At 42.8% G+C, this 17,734-nt stretch overlaps 1 long non-coding RNA gene across 1 annotated transcript in view; it reads right to left on the bottom strand.

The window, feature by feature from the left end:
* Positions 1-7,114: 7,114 nt before the first annotated feature.
* LOC146813630 (uncharacterized) overlaps positions 7,115-17,734 on the bottom strand; it is a 37,675-nt gene continuing 27,055 nt past the window's right edge. Inside the window, exons 2-3 of the long non-coding RNA XR_014962881.1 lie at positions 16,126-16,266; positions 7,115-7,683 (exon numbers count right to left, since the gene is read on the bottom strand). This is a non-coding gene — a long non-coding RNA (uncharacterized LOC146813630). The remainder of the gene's footprint in view (positions 7,684-16,125; positions 16,267-17,734) is intronic.

Here is a 17,734-nt window from a genome sequence, read left to right as displayed (position 1 = left end):
AACAAAGTGCTCCAGGACTGCACAGAACTGGGTTAAATTGGGCACAGGCCCCTCTGCCCTCAGACAACAAAGGATTTTGGGGTATAAGTATTGGGACCCTGATCCCAAGAATTTAGATCACTTCTGGAATTTCAAGACGAACCTCTGTCGCGGAGAGTAACCAGAGAAGCTGAAGGAACTAGACTGCCCTGAGCCAGTGTGCCATTTTATGGGGTGGGCCTGCAGTGGTTACTGATTGCTAAGGAGAGGGGAAAGGAACTTTTTGTGTACTTTCATACTGCTTGAAGAAGAATCTCCAAGGACCTGAAGAGAGCTGGCCTCCTGTTATTTGAAACTCAGGGCTACAAAAGTTTCCTTGCAACATCTTTCAAACCTATGTGAAGCTGGCCCGACTGCAGAGTGTGTGCTCTAATTATTATTGACCCTCCAGTCTGGTGCGCGTGTCGGCGCACAGCTGTTGGCTGCCGTGAGGTCTGTAGTGCCAACTGAGTTTCACCGCCGCAGGCCTGTGGGCAACAGCACTGCCTGTGTCCCCCGCTGCAGAGTGGGCTCTGATCACTTATTGCCCCTCTGGTTCGGTGCGCGTGTCGGCGCACAGCTGTTGGTTGCCATGAGGTCTGCAGCGAGTGGGCTCTGATTAATAATTGCTGATTACCGCTCCGGCCCGAGTTCCAGTAAGAGGAAGACCGCGTCACAAAGGAAGGTATGCTGTTGCCTGGTGACCGAGGACGCCTCTGCGAGGGTGCGCCAGGAGCGTTACACCCCGCCCAGCAGGACACCGACAACCGAAGATGACCTGCATGGAAAATCGGAAAGGCTGTCCCGACCCCTCCGCGAGGTGCAGTGGAGGGAGGAGAAATCCCGTCTACTGATTGCCCTGGCGGGGGCCGCAGGACCAGCACAGTTCCCCAGGTAAAGAACTTCCACCCGCTTTGCCGCTTCGCATTTCCTAAGCGGGTTGGAAGTTGGCGCGTCTGCCGAGGGGGAGCTTGTATGCGCAGAGATTGAGGTGAACACTTATTTTAACTGCGGGTCAGCCTAGGATCGTGCCAGTATTCCGCTAAAGCAAGCACCACGGCCTGTCCCTCTTGCTGGCCTTTGGTTTCTTCCCTCCTTGGGGACCAAATTCACAGCGCACCGATAGACCGTATCTGAGGGCTTGGGCTCGTGCGTTGGTGTTTACACAGCTCTATCATAAGCATAACCTTGACTCACGGAGTGCCATATTCCTGATAAAGTCATTGTTGCTCACATTACTGGCCCCACACGTCTGGGACATTTGTTCATTGTGCCCAAGGAATACAGAAACCTGCAAGTTTGTTTTCATAAGGATTTTACTAAAGAAGAAGATTTGTGTATGTGCAATTTTTGTCGTTGGTCTTGTGATAAATCTATATAAAAATATTTTATTTTTCATACAACCTGCGTGGTGTCCATCTGTAGTGTTAACTGTGTTACTGTGTATATTCACAAATGCTTTACACACTGCCTCTGAGATAAGCCAGTCTGCTCGTGCTACGTTACCACAGGGTGAGCAGGGGTTATCCAGGAGTGTAACTCCCTTGTCCTGACTAGAAGCAAGGGTCCCTATTTGGACAAAGGTGTAAACCATTGCCAACTAGAGACCCCCATTTCTAATACCAACCAAATCGTATGCGTGATAAAGGCCTAAAAATAATTCATTTATACATATCAGGGATTAAGAATTTACAGTTGATCATTCCATTAATGTTTATAAAAGAAATGCATACATGGAGCTAAGGGGAAAGGATGGGCAAGGGAGGGGAGTAGTAACAGAAAGAAGGAAACTTATCAGAAAATCTTCAATTTAGTCCAAGTGAGCCTATAGCTCCTCGTCAATATTGAGGCCTAGGGGAACCCTGGTTTGGAGGTCTATTATATGTTTGGATTCTAAAGCCCTCAATGCTCTTGTCCTGTCCCCTCCTCTTTCACTCTTGGCTACCTGATCAATACAGAAGAATGTAAGCTATTTTGGATCACTTTTGTGCATAAGTTCGAAATGACGGGCCACCGAATAGGTCTGATCTTTACCTGTGATGGCACGCATATGTTCCAATATCCGTTTCTTTGCACGGTGGATGGTACTGCCCACGTATCTTTTAGGACAGGGGCATTCTAATACATATACAATGTATTCTGAGTTGCAATTTAGCAACCGATTGATCGTTCTGATTTTTTTATTACCCACCCCCATTTCCAGAGTTCCATATTCCAATACTTTCTGGCTTAGTTTACATGCCTTACAGTTAAGGCATGGAAAGAATCCTTTTAGCATGGTCGTTTGTGGTATCGATGGATGGAAGTGGAAGTGTACAAGATGATCACCTATTGATTTGCCACGTCTATATGTGATCAAAGGATATTCAGGAATTACTTTCTTTAAAATGGTATCTGTTCGAAGGATGTGCCAGTTTCTTTTAAAATTTGCACTACTTCGGGAGATTTCACATTATAGCGTGCGATCATTCTCACAGGGTGACTGTAGGATCAATAGTTGCAATCTGTCTATTTTCTCAGTTCTATTTGAAGCCTGTTGTAAAATATCTGGGGAGTAACCTCTGTGTCTAAACCTTTCGAGAACCTCCTCTCTGGCCTTCTCATATTCTTCTGGGGTTGTACAGTTTCTTTTTAAATGGAGGAGTTCTCTGTAGAGGATGTTATTAACCATACTCCTAGGGTGGGCACTACTGGCGTGGAGCAGGGCATTACCCGCCGTCGGTTTTCTGTATTGGCGAGTTGCGATCTTGGAATTATCAATATAGACTTCCACATCAAGATAACAGACACTGGTGTTGCTAATTTGACCACTGAATTTTAAATTAAAGTTGTTACTGTTCAGGGAGGCAACGTATTCCTCAGCAGCAGCACGGGTGCCCTTACACACGATGAATAAATCATCAATGTAGCAGGCCCACAATACAATGTGATCCAACCATCATGCCGGTGAATCCCACCAGGCCATGTGCTTCTCCCAATAGCCAACAAAAAGATTTGCATAGCTGGGGACGAAGCACGTGCCCATCGCTATCCCCTGCTGTTGTTTGTATAATTGCCCTAAAAAAATAAAAATATTATTTTTTAGGCAAAAAGTGAGCATGGTCAAAAGCATCTCATTATGCTTAACATACATGATGGGTCATTTGTTGAGGAACCACTTAACAGCCTCTATACCATCCCTATGTTTAATACATGTGTAGAGGCTGGTGATGTCTAGTGTGATGAGGAGCATGTCCTCCTCCCAAACGACGCCCTAAATCATTCTTAAAAAATCGCCAGTGTCTTTTATGTAGGAAATAAGATCTCTGACCCATGGTGCCAAGAAAACATCTATGTAGGTAGAGCAATTCTCCAATAAACTGTTGATAATGGGTCGCCCTGGTGGTCTACTGGCATTTTTGTGAATTTTAGGGAGGTGATAAAACGCGGGGACTACAGGGTATTCACAGAATAAAAAATTAGAATCATCTGTGTCAATCAGGCCCTCCCCTTTCCATGTCATCAGTAGTTGGTGGAAAGTCTTTATGCAGTCAGCATACACATTTCTAGTAGTTGGTAAATAGCAATCTGTATCCCTCAGCTGGATTAAGGCTTCAGTAACATAGTGTTCTTTTGAAAAAACAACAATGTTGCCGCCCTTTTCTGAGGGCTTTATTATGATAGAATCATCATTCCTAAGAGAATGAATAGCCTGCCATTGTTCAATTGGGATGTTATAACTTGTATTACTTTTAAGTGATTTTTCATTCCTCGGTTTTTTTAGATCAGTGACAATAGCATCGCTGGAGACATCGATTGCATCAAACATCGCCCGCGGTGTTTTCCTAGACTTTCTCTTTAAACCACTTTTACCACCAGTCTGTGTGATCCCCGCTATCCGTGAAGCATTGCCATCCACTGGCTGTGGAAAAGAATCCGTGTCTGATTTGAATGTTTCTAGTAATTGTAAAGTGAAAAGAGTATCTAAATCAGAGGAGATAAGTAGGTCCCTGTCATTAGTTGAGACAGTCACTTGATTTGAGGTTTTTTGAGGACATAACAAATGTATTTTCTGTAGTTTCAGTTTTCCAGTGTATTTAAACAGATCCACTCTGCTTTCCACAAAGTCATAATCCGCGGTGGAGCAGAAAGTCAATCCTAGTTGTAGTACCAGTATTTCTACTCGATTTTAAAGGTTGATAACTGTTTTCGTTGCTACCATCTGCCTGGCTTGCCCTTGCTCCTGGTGACTCTGGGAGATGGTGCCTCTTTGACTGCTTTCGCTACCCCTTCTCGTTTTTTGTTTCTTTTTGATGGTTGTCGGGCCGGTGAAGGAGTCTCTGGTGGTTCTTGCGAATTAACTGAAATTCCTGAAAATAAATGGACCTAGTAGCTGAATGGTCGTCCTCCGCAATCCCTTGTTCTCCCTCTGAGACTTCCACCTCTGACTCTGAAGTGTCTTTGTTATTCGCTCTCCCTCTGCACTGTTGTTGTGTGAGATTTTTTCTAGGGATATCATACTTGCAGGCAAATGTTAGGACGCAGCCTGTAAGGTAGTCCTGCTCATCCCGCTGAAACTTCGTTTGTTTACGCTTGCGTATCCCATTCTCATATTCTTTGAGCCTCTTTATCATTGTTGTTTTTAAATCTTCACTCTGTTTTAAGTCTTTGTCCTTGCTAATCATATCATCTAGTTTCTTAATTTCCTCTAACAATTTGATCTGGTCACTCCAAGCGTATTTAATCAGGATTCTGACTATCCCTTTCGATGACTCTGTTGTATGCTCAGACCAGACTTTTAACAGCTCCGCATCTGAGTTTTCATATGTGTATATATATATATACATCTACGGATTTACACAATCCCCTCGTATGAGAACCCTGACCCAGCGCTTTTGGAGGAATGGGCAGCACATACGACAGAGTCCTCAGTGGGCATGTTGAAAATCTTGATTAAATTCGCGTGGAGCGACCGCGACAAATGTCTCAAAGAAATTGAGGAGCTAGAGGCCATTATTGCGACTAATCCAGACACGAAAACAAAAGAAGAATTAAGACAAGCTATGAAGGACCGGTTAATTAGCTATCAGGAAAAAATCAAGACACGCAAGCATAGAAAATTCAACAGAGATGCAAGAGACTATGCACAAGGAAGAATACTTACTTTTGCACGCAGATTCGACGGACCAAGAAGAGCACTAAAGAGTACTGTTTCTCAAGATCAAGAAACCCGTGATACTTCTGAATCCAATGTGAGCACGGATGCAGAACAATCAGGAGATGACGCTGGTGAAATTCTCATGTCCTCCTCTATACAAAGCCGTTTTTTAGAAGAGTTCCATCTGATGCGAAACGCGCGACAAAGAGGGGGACGCGGCAGATTCCAAACGACAAGAAGACGAAATGCGGCCGGAAACCAAGACGGGGTGGCCGCACAAAGTCAAGATCTAGGTCAAGGAATCGCATGGCAAACTCGCAGCAAGAGGGGGTCCAAAAAGTAGGAGCAAATGATGACTTAACTATCGTCAATCTGACTCCGAACAAACTCACGGAAGATCAACAATCAGTACTCAAAAAAGGACTGACTTTTTGTCCAGCTAAAAGATGTGAATATACACAGACTCGGATTGATTTATACCTTTTCTCTAGGAAGTTAAAATTGAAAAAATTCTTTAAACTTAAAGGTATACAGGATAACATCAGTGATCCATCTAATCCGATCTCTGCACCGCCGAACTTACCTCACTCATCAACTGCCCGCACAGGGGAAGATTTGAATACATTACGTATTTTATCCAGTCAGCAAAGCTCGACAGTATCTGATGTTACCTATGATGTTGGTGCAGATCAGAGCTTCCGAATCCCCTCTACTTCCACGGACGGAGTGATTTCGCAGTCACACGCACACACACACATCACACGCTGGTGGGGCCCATTACACCAACATTCATCCTACCACTCTCTCCGTGCCATGTATAAGGGGAAAACCACGTTCCTGTACCTAACTGATCTGCATATACCTTGAGGTCAATGGCATCAACTAGTTGCTTTTAAATCTAGTGAAAAACCAACATCATTAGGCTACGTCCCCTGCTATTTTGGGTTCGTCTTTGGCGAACCCCGGAGCTAGCCAAATACACAGAGGGTCTGAGAGAAATTATGAACACAGCTGGCTCCCAAAAAATAAGCTGGCTTCGTAATATTAAAAAATCTTTTATCCAGCTTGGCTTAACCGATCTTTGGGAGCATGGAGTCTCGATTAGTAAGATGGATCTCAAAAAAGCATATTGGGCCTGGATTGACAACAGGGATCTTGGTAGCTCAAGTCATGGTAGATTAACTGAAGACTATTTTACCTTTAAGCAGACAGTTAATTTTGAGCCTTTCCTCGAGTTTATCCAAAAACCTAGAGACAGATCACTGTATTTTCAATTCAGACTCGAGATCCTCCCTACCCGTGAATTTACTAGTAAATGGAAGCCTCCATATCAGACTCCTGCCACTTGCATAACATGCCCCGAAAAAGTAGAAAGTATAGCCCATATAATGTTCGAATGCCCGGCGTACAGTAATCCGAGAAAAAGATGGCTAGCTCCTGCTTGCCGACTCCTGGGCATTTCGAACTATCGTGTTGCTCTACGCATTCTTCGTACTGACACAAGTTTGGTGCTAGTCTGTGCCGTGGCTAAATTTCTGGCCTGGTCCTGGATTATCAGAAATAAATCCAATAGCTGTATCAGTTGAGTTACTGAACTGTTTTTATATTTGTGTTTTTTAACAAAAAACTGTATTTTTTTATCCTATTTCTATTTTTTAAATTGTATTCTTATAATGTTTTTTACAACCAGTCATTAAGCTATATCATGATCTCTTGTAAAATACGTTCCCTAATGAACTTCTATTTTTACTATGATTCTTTTGTACATGCTTTTATGATAATTTTTATCGAAATAAAGCTTTTTGACTGACTGACTGACATCATAATATTCTCTATATTCAATAAAATATGACAATAAAATAACCACCCGACACAGTGATTTGAACAGAATACATGTTTATCTAAATTTATATGAAAAGCCAATTAAAATGCAAGTTAATTTCTCTCATATTTACCTATTCTGGCTAAATTCAGAATCCTAAGTCAGAACCGGTCCTCAGCAAAATAGAGTTTCTATCCGTCATGTAGAGTCACCGTTCTCTCCGTCAGCATCGGGACCTCTGATCATCAGTTCGGGAAGAAGTCGCACTAGACCTTTCTAGTCTACTAATATTTATACTAAAAGTTTCATTCCAAATGTTACAAACATGATATTAAAAACGGATGAACAGCGGAAATAATGTCGTCTTGATACACCAAAGAAAGTTCACACGTATTGATTGTCTCAAAAATGAATAGAAATAAAGATTCCATAACTAATTTGTTACTTCTACGGATGTCTCTTTTGGATAAATTGTATCCCATTTATAGGATCATTATGAGTTCATAAAGTCAGTATTCGATTTGGCAACATCTCATGTTCAGGGGCTTTTCTGGCATCCGCCCCAGATTTGTCGTCATGGTCATGGCTTTTCGGTTCACCACGCAGGCAAGGTCACAAGCAGCGCGAAGCCTTCTTGTAAAATTTTCCATCAACTCAAATGCAGGCTGCGGGTGGTGGCCATTTTATGGCAGGCCACAATGGTCAACTTAATCGAAGAAAACACAAAACATAATTACTGCACGGAAAATGATTATACAGTGTTATTCCCCTACTTATACCCTTATGTGTATGTACTAATCTAGCCATTTGCGACATTAAAAGCCATTAATGCATATTAAGTATAAGCGCAAAACACAATAACATCACAAAGCAACATCTATTTCTGTCAGTTTGCTCACCAACTTAGTTCACTTATTATTTTAGCCATGCAATAGCATTCCCACGTGTAATTCTTCTGTTAATAAGGTTGATTAGACTTATCACGATACATTTTAATAGTTATTAATTAATCAGTAGTACTTTTAATTATAACATGCGAAAACGAAACAGGTATTTGGTTTTAAAGTAAAAACCCTGCTCCATCAATCCCCCCTTTGGTGATATCTTATCACCACAAAAATCAAAACCCCAAAAATCAATTTAGTTTCCCCTTTTTGAAGAAATTCAAAATGTTTTCTTCTTTGTTTTAAACCATTGTCTCCATCTCATCCTTCTTTTTAGTTTCTATATACATGCTTTCTCTTAGCTCTTCTAATTCTATTTCTTGTAGATCTCTTTCTGGTTTCTTTTGTCTCTTTTTAACATTTTCTTTTGTTATTTTCTTTTTATTTCTTCTATATCTACAACACATACACCCTAGTCTTAGAATCAATAATGCACCAATTACACATGTTAATGGAAATAATATTTTACCAAAAATGGTACTACCTATTTTAGCTACAAAGTTCTTAATAGCAATCATTTTATTAGCCATTTTAGTCCAGATACTTTCAGCTTCCAGTGGTACTAATTCTTCATGCAAATCAGTAATATTTTTTATATAGACTTTTAGATCTTTGCTTTCATCAGGAATGTAAGTGCAACAATGTTGAACCTTCAGCATTCCACAGACTCCACCCTCCTTTGCCAATAGAATGTCAAGGGCAAGTCTATTTTGCATCGCCATTGCGCGTCAAGCAACCATTTCAGTATTTACCAAAAGAAAGCCTCCAGCGGTGCTTGCTGACAAGCGATCCACTACTGTTGACAGCTTCCGAATGCCAAAGGCATTCAAAGAAATTCCCACTGCTGCTATCAAAGCTCCAAAAATATCTCCTACAATTTCTGTCCATGTTTCTCTTCTATAGCGTGTTAATGGATTAGTTTGTTCAGCATTGTCTACTCTATCCATGTGAAAAATCTTTGGAAAGACCAGGCCAACATAGCACGTGCCAAACCAATGGTCAGGCAAACGGTAATAAGCCTTGTTCCCACAAATATAATACACTCCCGGAAACACGGGATCTTCTCCTCCTCTAAAACCCCATCCGGTTGCAATAAAGTATGTATCATGGCACTCACTAGTCCCTTTGAAATAATAATCATACTGGGATCTCTTTCTGGTAATGCACAATTTGCCTTTCTGTGGTGCATCTATAGCCATAGTTGGACTGGCTCCATCTTTCAATTCCTTTTCTTTCTCAGTGTCCCACATTGTTTCACTCATTTTATGTCCTTCTGCTTTCTTGTGCATGTTCAACCTTCTTCTCTCAACCATGTCTAGAAAATTCTTCTCTTCTCCTTTCAAACTGCAAGTTAAATTGTTTTTGAAAACATATTCTAATGTTAATTCTGTAGTTTCTATAAAAATCTCACCTAAAGTGTTAGCTTCTTTAGCAGGATTCAGTTCCTTATTCATAGGCATTTGCCAAGAATATTATCTATGTTAGACATATTATAATCTAATTTCCCTAATTGATAAAATATACTAATCAATACACTACATGAAATTCCATACGTAGCCGGAAGATGATGATAAGTCACTCCTTCCGAAACAGAAGCAGGTAATTGCATACAGACATAGCCATCCCTTACATCCATTGTCTTTACGTATTCATACAGCAATTTTGAAAAAACATTGCTAGAAAAATCATTGATTGACCTATCCTTATGAATATGTACATTACTAGTTCTAGTTGGAACTATCATCTGTGTACTCTTCCCTATATTAGTCCTGTTCTCAGTATGTCCTTCTAAAGTGTCTATTGTTAATCTAAAAGAGATCAGTAGAGCAAGCACGCTCCAAAGCAGCATTAACAATCCTGTACAGCAGCAGCACATTTTGCACCATCTTTTCAAGAAGATACATCTACTTTGATTATTCTCAGTGTTAGCCATCTTGTTAATTTGACCGTGTCTTTTGACTTAGCCTCTTCTACTCCACTACCGAACTCTTCAGGGCAGCTAGTACCCACCAGATTATTACAATCTATCAGTTCTTAATTTTACTTCTTCACTTTCTTCTTTTGGATCTATTCAATTTGGATTTTCATCACTTTTCACTGTTTCTTCATCATCATCAAACTGTATTAGGTCCTGAACATCTGTCTCTTCTCCAATGTCGGACAAGATAACTCTCAGGATTCCCACAGCTTCTTCTTCATCAACCACTTTCAGCAAAGCCTCCTCTGGACTCCTTTGACTGTCTGCCTCTTCTCCTTGTTCAGGCAGTGCCACATACGTCCATTCTGGTGACTTATACTTCTGGTTTGGTTTTCTGATTCTTTTAGTTCCTTCAGATAACTTTGTTTCTACTTCCTTTGTTGGATTCTGACTTGACACTTCGTTCACTTGTTCAGCTTTCGAAGAGTTAACTCGTGTCAGTCTATACCTCAGTCTCTTTATCTTGTTGGGCCAAAGATCTCCTTTAGAATTTCTCTTTTGTCTTCCTTCTTTATTGTTTCTTTCCCCAATCCAAGTTCTTTTTCTCAGAACTCGTCCTTCATGTATCTCATTTTCACTTTCATCAGATTCTGTCTCAATTTTAGGCCAATCTCCCTGCTACCAGGGGTGAGCAAGGTGGCTGAAAGACTGGTCAACTACCAACTCTCGAATTTCTTGCAGGCCAATGGCCGGTTACGGGATTCCCAGACGGGATTCCGTCCTGGACAGGGCACAGACACCGCCCTTCTGGCCATGGTGGAGGAAGCCAGATGCATTCTGGATTCAGGAGGGTCAGTGGCAGTGATCCTCCTGGACCTGAGTGCGGCTTTTGATACCGTTAATCATCAGGTACTACTCCAGCGGCTGGAAGGGCTGGGTGTCACAGGGATGGCTCTGGGATGGCTTGCCTCCTTTCTAGGAGGACGGTCATTTGAAGTCTGGGAAGGAAATGAGAAGTCTCCCCCCTTTGCCCTCCAGTGCGGGGTCCCCCAGGGCTCGTCGTTGAGCCCTACACTATTTAATGTATATATGGCCCCCCTGGAGGATGTTGTGTCTCCTTTTGGCTTTAACATCATTAGCTATGCGGATGATACGCAGATGGTGGTGGGGCTTTCTCAGTTAGAAAAGCAACCAGCGGTGCTTCATTCCTGCCTAGAGGAAGTGTTTAGGTGGATGTGTAATTCATCCCTTAAACTGAATGGCTCAAAGACCGAGCTTATGATCTTAGGTCAATCTTCCCTTTCCCTGTCCCCCAGTAGCTGGCCCGACTGCATGGGAGTTCCTCCCAGCCCGAAGAAGGAGATTAAGAGGCTGGGGGTATGGCTGGAGCAGGACTTGACGTTTAGAACACACGCCAAAAAGACCGCGGGTGTATGTTTTGGTATGCTCCGGTCAGCCCGCAGGATTCTGTCACTCCTCCCTGAGACCTCACGTAAGCTGCTTATACAGGGGCTCATCATTTCGAGGCTGGACTACAGTAATGCACTCTTCTTGGGCGCGCCGGATTCCACATTTAAGAAGTTACAGCAGGTGCAGAATGCAGCAGCCAGACTGCTGACCAATGTTCCCAGAAGGCAGTCCGCCAAACCGGCATTGAAGGCGCTGCACTGGCTCCCAGTGCGGGAAAGAGTAACCTTTAAAGCACTCTGCATGGCACAGAAGAGTCTGCAGGGGAAGGGTCCAGCAATCCTGAGGAACATGATCCAACCCTATAAAGCAGCAAGGGCTCTCCGCTCGGATCATAAATTCCTCCTCCAGTCTTCTAGAGTAAAGCGTGCCCGCACCGGAGGGAGAAGGTTCTCAGTGAATACGGCTTCCGCTTGGAACTCGCTTCCTCTTATGTTGCGGGCAGAGACCAGCACTCTGCGCTTTCGCAAACTATTAAAAACTTATCTGTTCCCGGTCTAATGTGTCATGTGCTGGCGGTGGTTGATCTAGGGATAGCGCTGGGATGCCCAAGGGTAACCGTGCGCGATATAAAACTCCAAATAATAATAATAATAAGTTGCTTCTTGTTCATCAACGGTTTTCTCTTTTCCAACTGCTTCCTTTTCTCCAACAGTCTCTTTTTCCACCAATTGAGATTTCCCTACTTCTGTCCCTCCTCGGGTCTCCGACACGCAATCTTCTTGCTGTCTACTTGTCCCTTCAGCTAGCTTGTTGTTGATGTTCCCTACACCTACTCTGGGTTTCTCCGCAATCTGTCCCTCTCTGTCCTTTCCTGTCCCTTCTTCTTCAAGAATTATCTCAGGTGGATCTTGTTCAATTATCTCATCTGATTCTGGTGTCACTTCTGTTGGGATGTTCTTTTCTTTTCTTCCTTTCTTTTTGTGTTCATCACTGTCAGTTGGAACTTCAGGCACTTCTTCAGATTCTGGACTTGTCTCGGGAGTTTGCAATGTTCTCTTTAGAACTTCTTCTGGTGGGATGAAGATTTCTCTTGACTCACTTTCCCCACTTTCAGGATTCTTTCTTCTTCTTACTGCCTCACTGTCTGCATCATCACTGGAATCCGATGCTTCAAAGTATTCTTTTCCAGTGCCGTCTCTTGGATTTGGAACTCTCAATGGGTGACTTGCATGTCTCCAGTTTTTCACTCCAGCACACTTTACAGCAGTCGTTGTGGTCAGAACGACTTGCCTTGGCCTTCCCCACCTTGGAACCAGGCAATTCCTTCTTCTGTGGACTTTTATCCTTACCCAGTCCCCTGGGCTCAGATCATGGGCTGGTTTCTTTTCAAGTGTGGTGGCGTCTTCTCCAACCTGGTGAAACACAGAATGAACTGCGTCAGCCAGGCCCTTACAGTAATCCAAAATCATGTCATCAGTTATAGTCATCAGCTTGTTGACTGGTACAAATGCATGTCTCATAGCACGTCCCATGATAATTTCATGTGGACTCAAACCTGTTGTTCTGTCTGGAGTAGACCTAATGGTCATCAGGACTAGAGGCAAGACATCGGGCCATTTCATTCCTGTGGCTAGGCACATTTTGCCAATTCTGTTTTTGATAGTACCATTCATTTTTTCAACCACACCAGAACCCTCTGGTCGGTAAGCACAATGCAACTTCTGCTGTACACTCAATGCTTCACAGATCAAACTCGTGATTTCATCATAGAAATGTCCCCCTCTGTCTGATTCAATGGTTACTGGGAACCCATACCTTGGGATGAACTCTCTTAACAGTAACTTAGCCACTGTTATCCCATCATTTCTTCTTGTTGGATAGGCCTCCACCCACCTGGAGAACAAACAGACCACCACCAGGACATACCTCAATCTGTTGACTTGGGGCATTTCAATGAAGTCTATCTGCATTCTTGTGAAGGGTCCTCCTTCCCTGCCTATTGTTCCTAGGCTCACCACTGTTTTCTTTCCAGGATTGAATTGCTGACATATCAGACATCTCTGACAGAGACTTTCTGCTATCACCCTGAATTTAGGACTATACCAGGTCTACTTAAAGGCCCTTATCATAGCATCCCTCCCCAGGTGTCCTTGGCCATGATACATCCTTGCCATTGTTGACAACATGCTATGGGGCATGACTGGTCTTCCATCCCTATAGACCCACACATGATCCTTTTCTATTGGCGCACAACCTGCTTTCACCCAATCTTTCATTTCCTCATCTCCTGCCTCATCCTGCAACTGCTTCACTTCCTCCCATGTTCCCACTTCATTAGTAAACATTAAGGAACAAGAAGACATTTCTCTTTCTTTACTCCGATTAATAGAATGATTATTCCTTGCACAATATTGTGCAATGTCATTTGCAAATTTGTTACCAACGGTGACAAAATCATCACCTTGACCATGAGAAGCACATTTCACGACTGCTAGTTCTTTAGGCAGCTGTATCGCCTCTAGCAATTTTCCAATCACTTCAGCATTCTTTATGGGAGTTCCACTTGAGGTCAGGAAACCTCTTTGTAGCCATAGCTGGCCAAAATCATGGACAACTCCGAAGCCATACTGGCTGTCAGTCATCACAGTCACTCTCACATTTCTTCCAATCTTGCAGGCTTTTGTTAAGGCCACCAATTCTGCCACCTGAGCGGATTTAACTCCCTTCAAAAGTGATGCTTCCACAACTCTTGAAACTGTACACACAGCATATGCAGCACTCAGTGTTCCTTCATCCGTTCTCAAGCAAGATCTATCCACAAACAACACATGATCACTCTCAGGCAGTGGCAAATCTCTTATGTCTGGTATTGGTTTTGTACAGTAATCAAGCACATCCAGGCAGTCATGAGCAACTTCATTCCTCACTCCCACACATTCAGCATCAGGCAACAGTGTCGCTGGATTCACGTTCACACATCTCTCCAGGCTCACATTTGTTGCACCAAGAATGACTTTCTCATATTTAGTCAGCCGACTATGAGACATGAACTGTGTCCGGCTCCTTGTTAAAAGGATTGCCACATCATGAGGTACGAATACCCGTACAGGGTATCCCATTATGATTCCCTCACTTTGTTCCAGACTTTTGCATGTAGCAGCTACTGCTTTCAGGCAACCTGGTAAACCCACAGCTACTGGGTCAAGTGTTGCTGAGAAGTAAGCAATTGGCCTTCTCAGACGTCCATGTTTCTGGATTAACACTGAAAGTGCACATCCATTTCTCTCACTACAGTACAGCTCGAATTCCTTTTCATAATCTGGCATTCCTAGGGCAGGAGCTTCACATAGCCTGTTCTTTAGCTCCTTAAATGCTGCCATTTGTTCTGGGTTTAATTCTAATGGGTCTTTTACTTCACTTTTTGTCAATTTAATCAGTGGCTTGGCAATCAGGGAAAAGTTACTTATCCACTGACGACAGTAACCAACCATTCCCAGGAACATTCTTACTTCTCTTTGTGTCATTGGAGCTCTCATCCCTCTGATAATTTTAATCCTGTCAATGGTCACTTTTCTCAGGCCTTTCTCAATATTATGTCCCAAATACTGGACCTCTTTCTTGCAGAATTGCAATTTTGCTGGAGACACTTTTAATCCTCCATCTGCCAAGTGATTCAGTAAAGCAATGGTGTCTACTTCACAGGCTTCACGTGTTTTTGATGCCACAAGCAGGTCATCAATGTATTGGACCAAAACTGAATTTTCAGGCATTGTTAGAATCTCCAGATATTTCTTCAGCAGTTGATTAAATATTGAGGGGCTCTCTGTATACCCCTGTGGGATTCTGCACCATGCCAAAATCCTCTCTCCAAATCTAAATGAAAAAATCGTCTGGCTGTCATGATGCAACTGGATTGAAAAGAAAGCATGACACAAATCGATTACTGTATACCATTCTGCATCATGGGGAATCTGATACAAAATCACTGATGGATTTGGCACAATGGGACAGCATGACACGACAATCTTGTTAATTTTCCTCAAATCCTGTACTATTCTGAACTTTCCATTAGGTTTCTTCAGTCCCATTATCGGTGAATTATATGGACTGCTTAGTATTTCTCTTAACACCCCTTGCTGGATCATCTTTTCAATTATGGGTGTTATTCCTTCAATTATTTCGGTGTCAATCTGTATTGTGGAATGTTCGGGTAAATCACTCCCTCTTTTACGGAAATTTTTACTGGATCTACATTTCTCATCAGATCCACATCTTCTCCAGTGAAATCCCAGACCGCTGCTTTTACTGTCTGTTTTAATTCTGGGGTAAATGCATCTGGATTAAACACAGCATATGTTCCCATAGCCTCACATTCCCTGTTATCCATTGTCATTCTGTATAGCACATCCTCATCTGGTGTTTCAAAAGTTATTCCATCTGGAGTACAGAAAATAGTGCAATTCATTTTGCACAGCAGGTCCCTACCTAGCAAGTTCACAGGACTAGTATCACACACCACAAATCGGTGCATTTCTGAAAATTTCCCTATTCTAACTCTTACTGGTTCCGTAAGATGAGTTTTGATCTGTGTGTTGGACACACCAACTACTTGGATTGCTTCATCCGAGAGAGGAAGATTCTTTATATCAGCTGACCTGACAGTTGATCTTGTAGCTCCTGTGTCAACTAAAAAAGTAACACTTTCACCATTGATTTTCCCATCTACAAATGGTCCTGCCTGGTCTATTTCTAGAGTTGCGCCAAGTACGCACTCTCCTTCCTCTCTTCGGCACCGTCAGAATTCTCCCTCAGAGTCACTTCCCTCATTCTTCATCCAATATTGAGATACAGCGCTTGCGCGTTTTGGCTTGATTACCTGTTCTTCATCGTAGAACCCCGACTCTTGACTGTACTTCTGGGATCCTCTTCTCTGTGGCAAGGGTGGTTTTGGCACCTGATTCTGCTGCTTATCAGCCTTCTGCTGTTGCTGATGCTGACCACACCCCTCACTCTGCACCTGTGAATTCAATGATGGATTGTCATCATTAGTAGACGGTGGATTCTTACACTCGGATTTCCAGTGCCCTAATTTTCCACAGTTGTGGCAGGGGAACCTTTTCTTGGCTTCTTCGATATTGCCTCTCCCTTTTCCTGTACCAAACCTGGGTTTATTTCCTGGGTTATTTGCTTGTTCAACCAACTGAGCTTCCTGCCTTTCTGCAACTTTCACCTGTGCCCACATTGCCTTTTCCTTCAGTTTCCTTTGCTTTGCCTCAATTTCATCACTGAAGTATTTTGCATGTCTCAGTATCTCATCAATCTTTTTGCTCTGCCAGTCTACAGTATACTGCCTTATCATTTCACTGATTTCAGGTCGCAAGCCATACACAAATCTATATACAAAATGGTTCAGATCCTTGTCACCCAGATGTTCCTCTCCACTGAACTGTTTAAAAGCCAATATTAGTCTTTCATAGTAAGCATGGACTGATTCTTTCACTTCCTGATGTGTTCGATCTATTTTTACCCAGTCTGTTTCCTTGGGGGGTATCTTATTTTTCAGGAACACCATAACCTGTTTGTACTTCTTCATAACCTCTGGGTCTGGAGCTCCTGTCTTTGGATCTCTTGGGTATTCTTTAGTGGGCCAGTCTATGACTATTTTACATTCAGCCCACAGGTCTGCTGGCACAATTATATCAAACAGACTATTCAGGTCGATCCACAGCACTTTCGACAACTTCACAAATCTGTCGACCTGTCTATACCACTCGACGGGCTTCTCCCTTAGTCGAGGGAAATCATTAGTAAATGACAAACTATCCTGTCTAGTCCATGGGACATGTACGTACCCACCTCCTGGAATCTCCCTCATGGGGTAGGCTGTCACTGCTTTCTCTTTTTCTTTCAGGGGGAATGCTGAGTAAGTTCTTTTTGCTGCATCCTCTCGCTTTTTATACCATCTATCTTTCCATCTCTCCACATCTCCCCATTTTCTCAACAAAGCAATCATCTCCTTAATCTGCCCTGTTCGGCCTGCATTGTTCAGATTCTCAATGTCCTTATCTGTAAAATCCACTCGGTAAGGCTTTTGTAAAGCTTTTACCTTGTCCATGTCAATCCCCATTTCACTGGCTATTCCTTTCAACCTGTCATGTATGTTCTTTGCTCTCCAAGTGATGCTCTTACACAAGAATAAAATCTCCCCTTCCTGATAATTTTTCAGTGTTTCTGTAGGGATTGTTCCTACAATCAGCTCCTCCATCTCCATACATATCCTAGCTACATCAATTCCCTGGGATTCTCTTTCTTTCTTCCGCAAGGCCTTCAGCCAATCATTCAAATCCTCAGCAGTTATTCCCGTAGATTTTTCTGCACCCCCTGGTTCCGACACCCTTTGTGGTTCTAGGATTGATCCTCTGTTCCCTTCCAAACATCCTGAGTTCAAACTTGAGTTAGTCTGCACACTCAATTCTCCTCCACAT

This window comes from Triturus cristatus, chromosome 6 (assembly GCF_964204655.1).
Source record: "Triturus cristatus chromosome 6, aTriCri1.1, whole genome shotgun sequence".
Lineage (NCBI taxonomy): Eukaryota > Metazoa > Chordata > Amphibia > Caudata > Salamandridae > Triturus > Triturus cristatus.
Note: the sequence above shows the minus strand (reverse complement) of the source record. Positions and strands in the feature narration are given on the sequence as shown.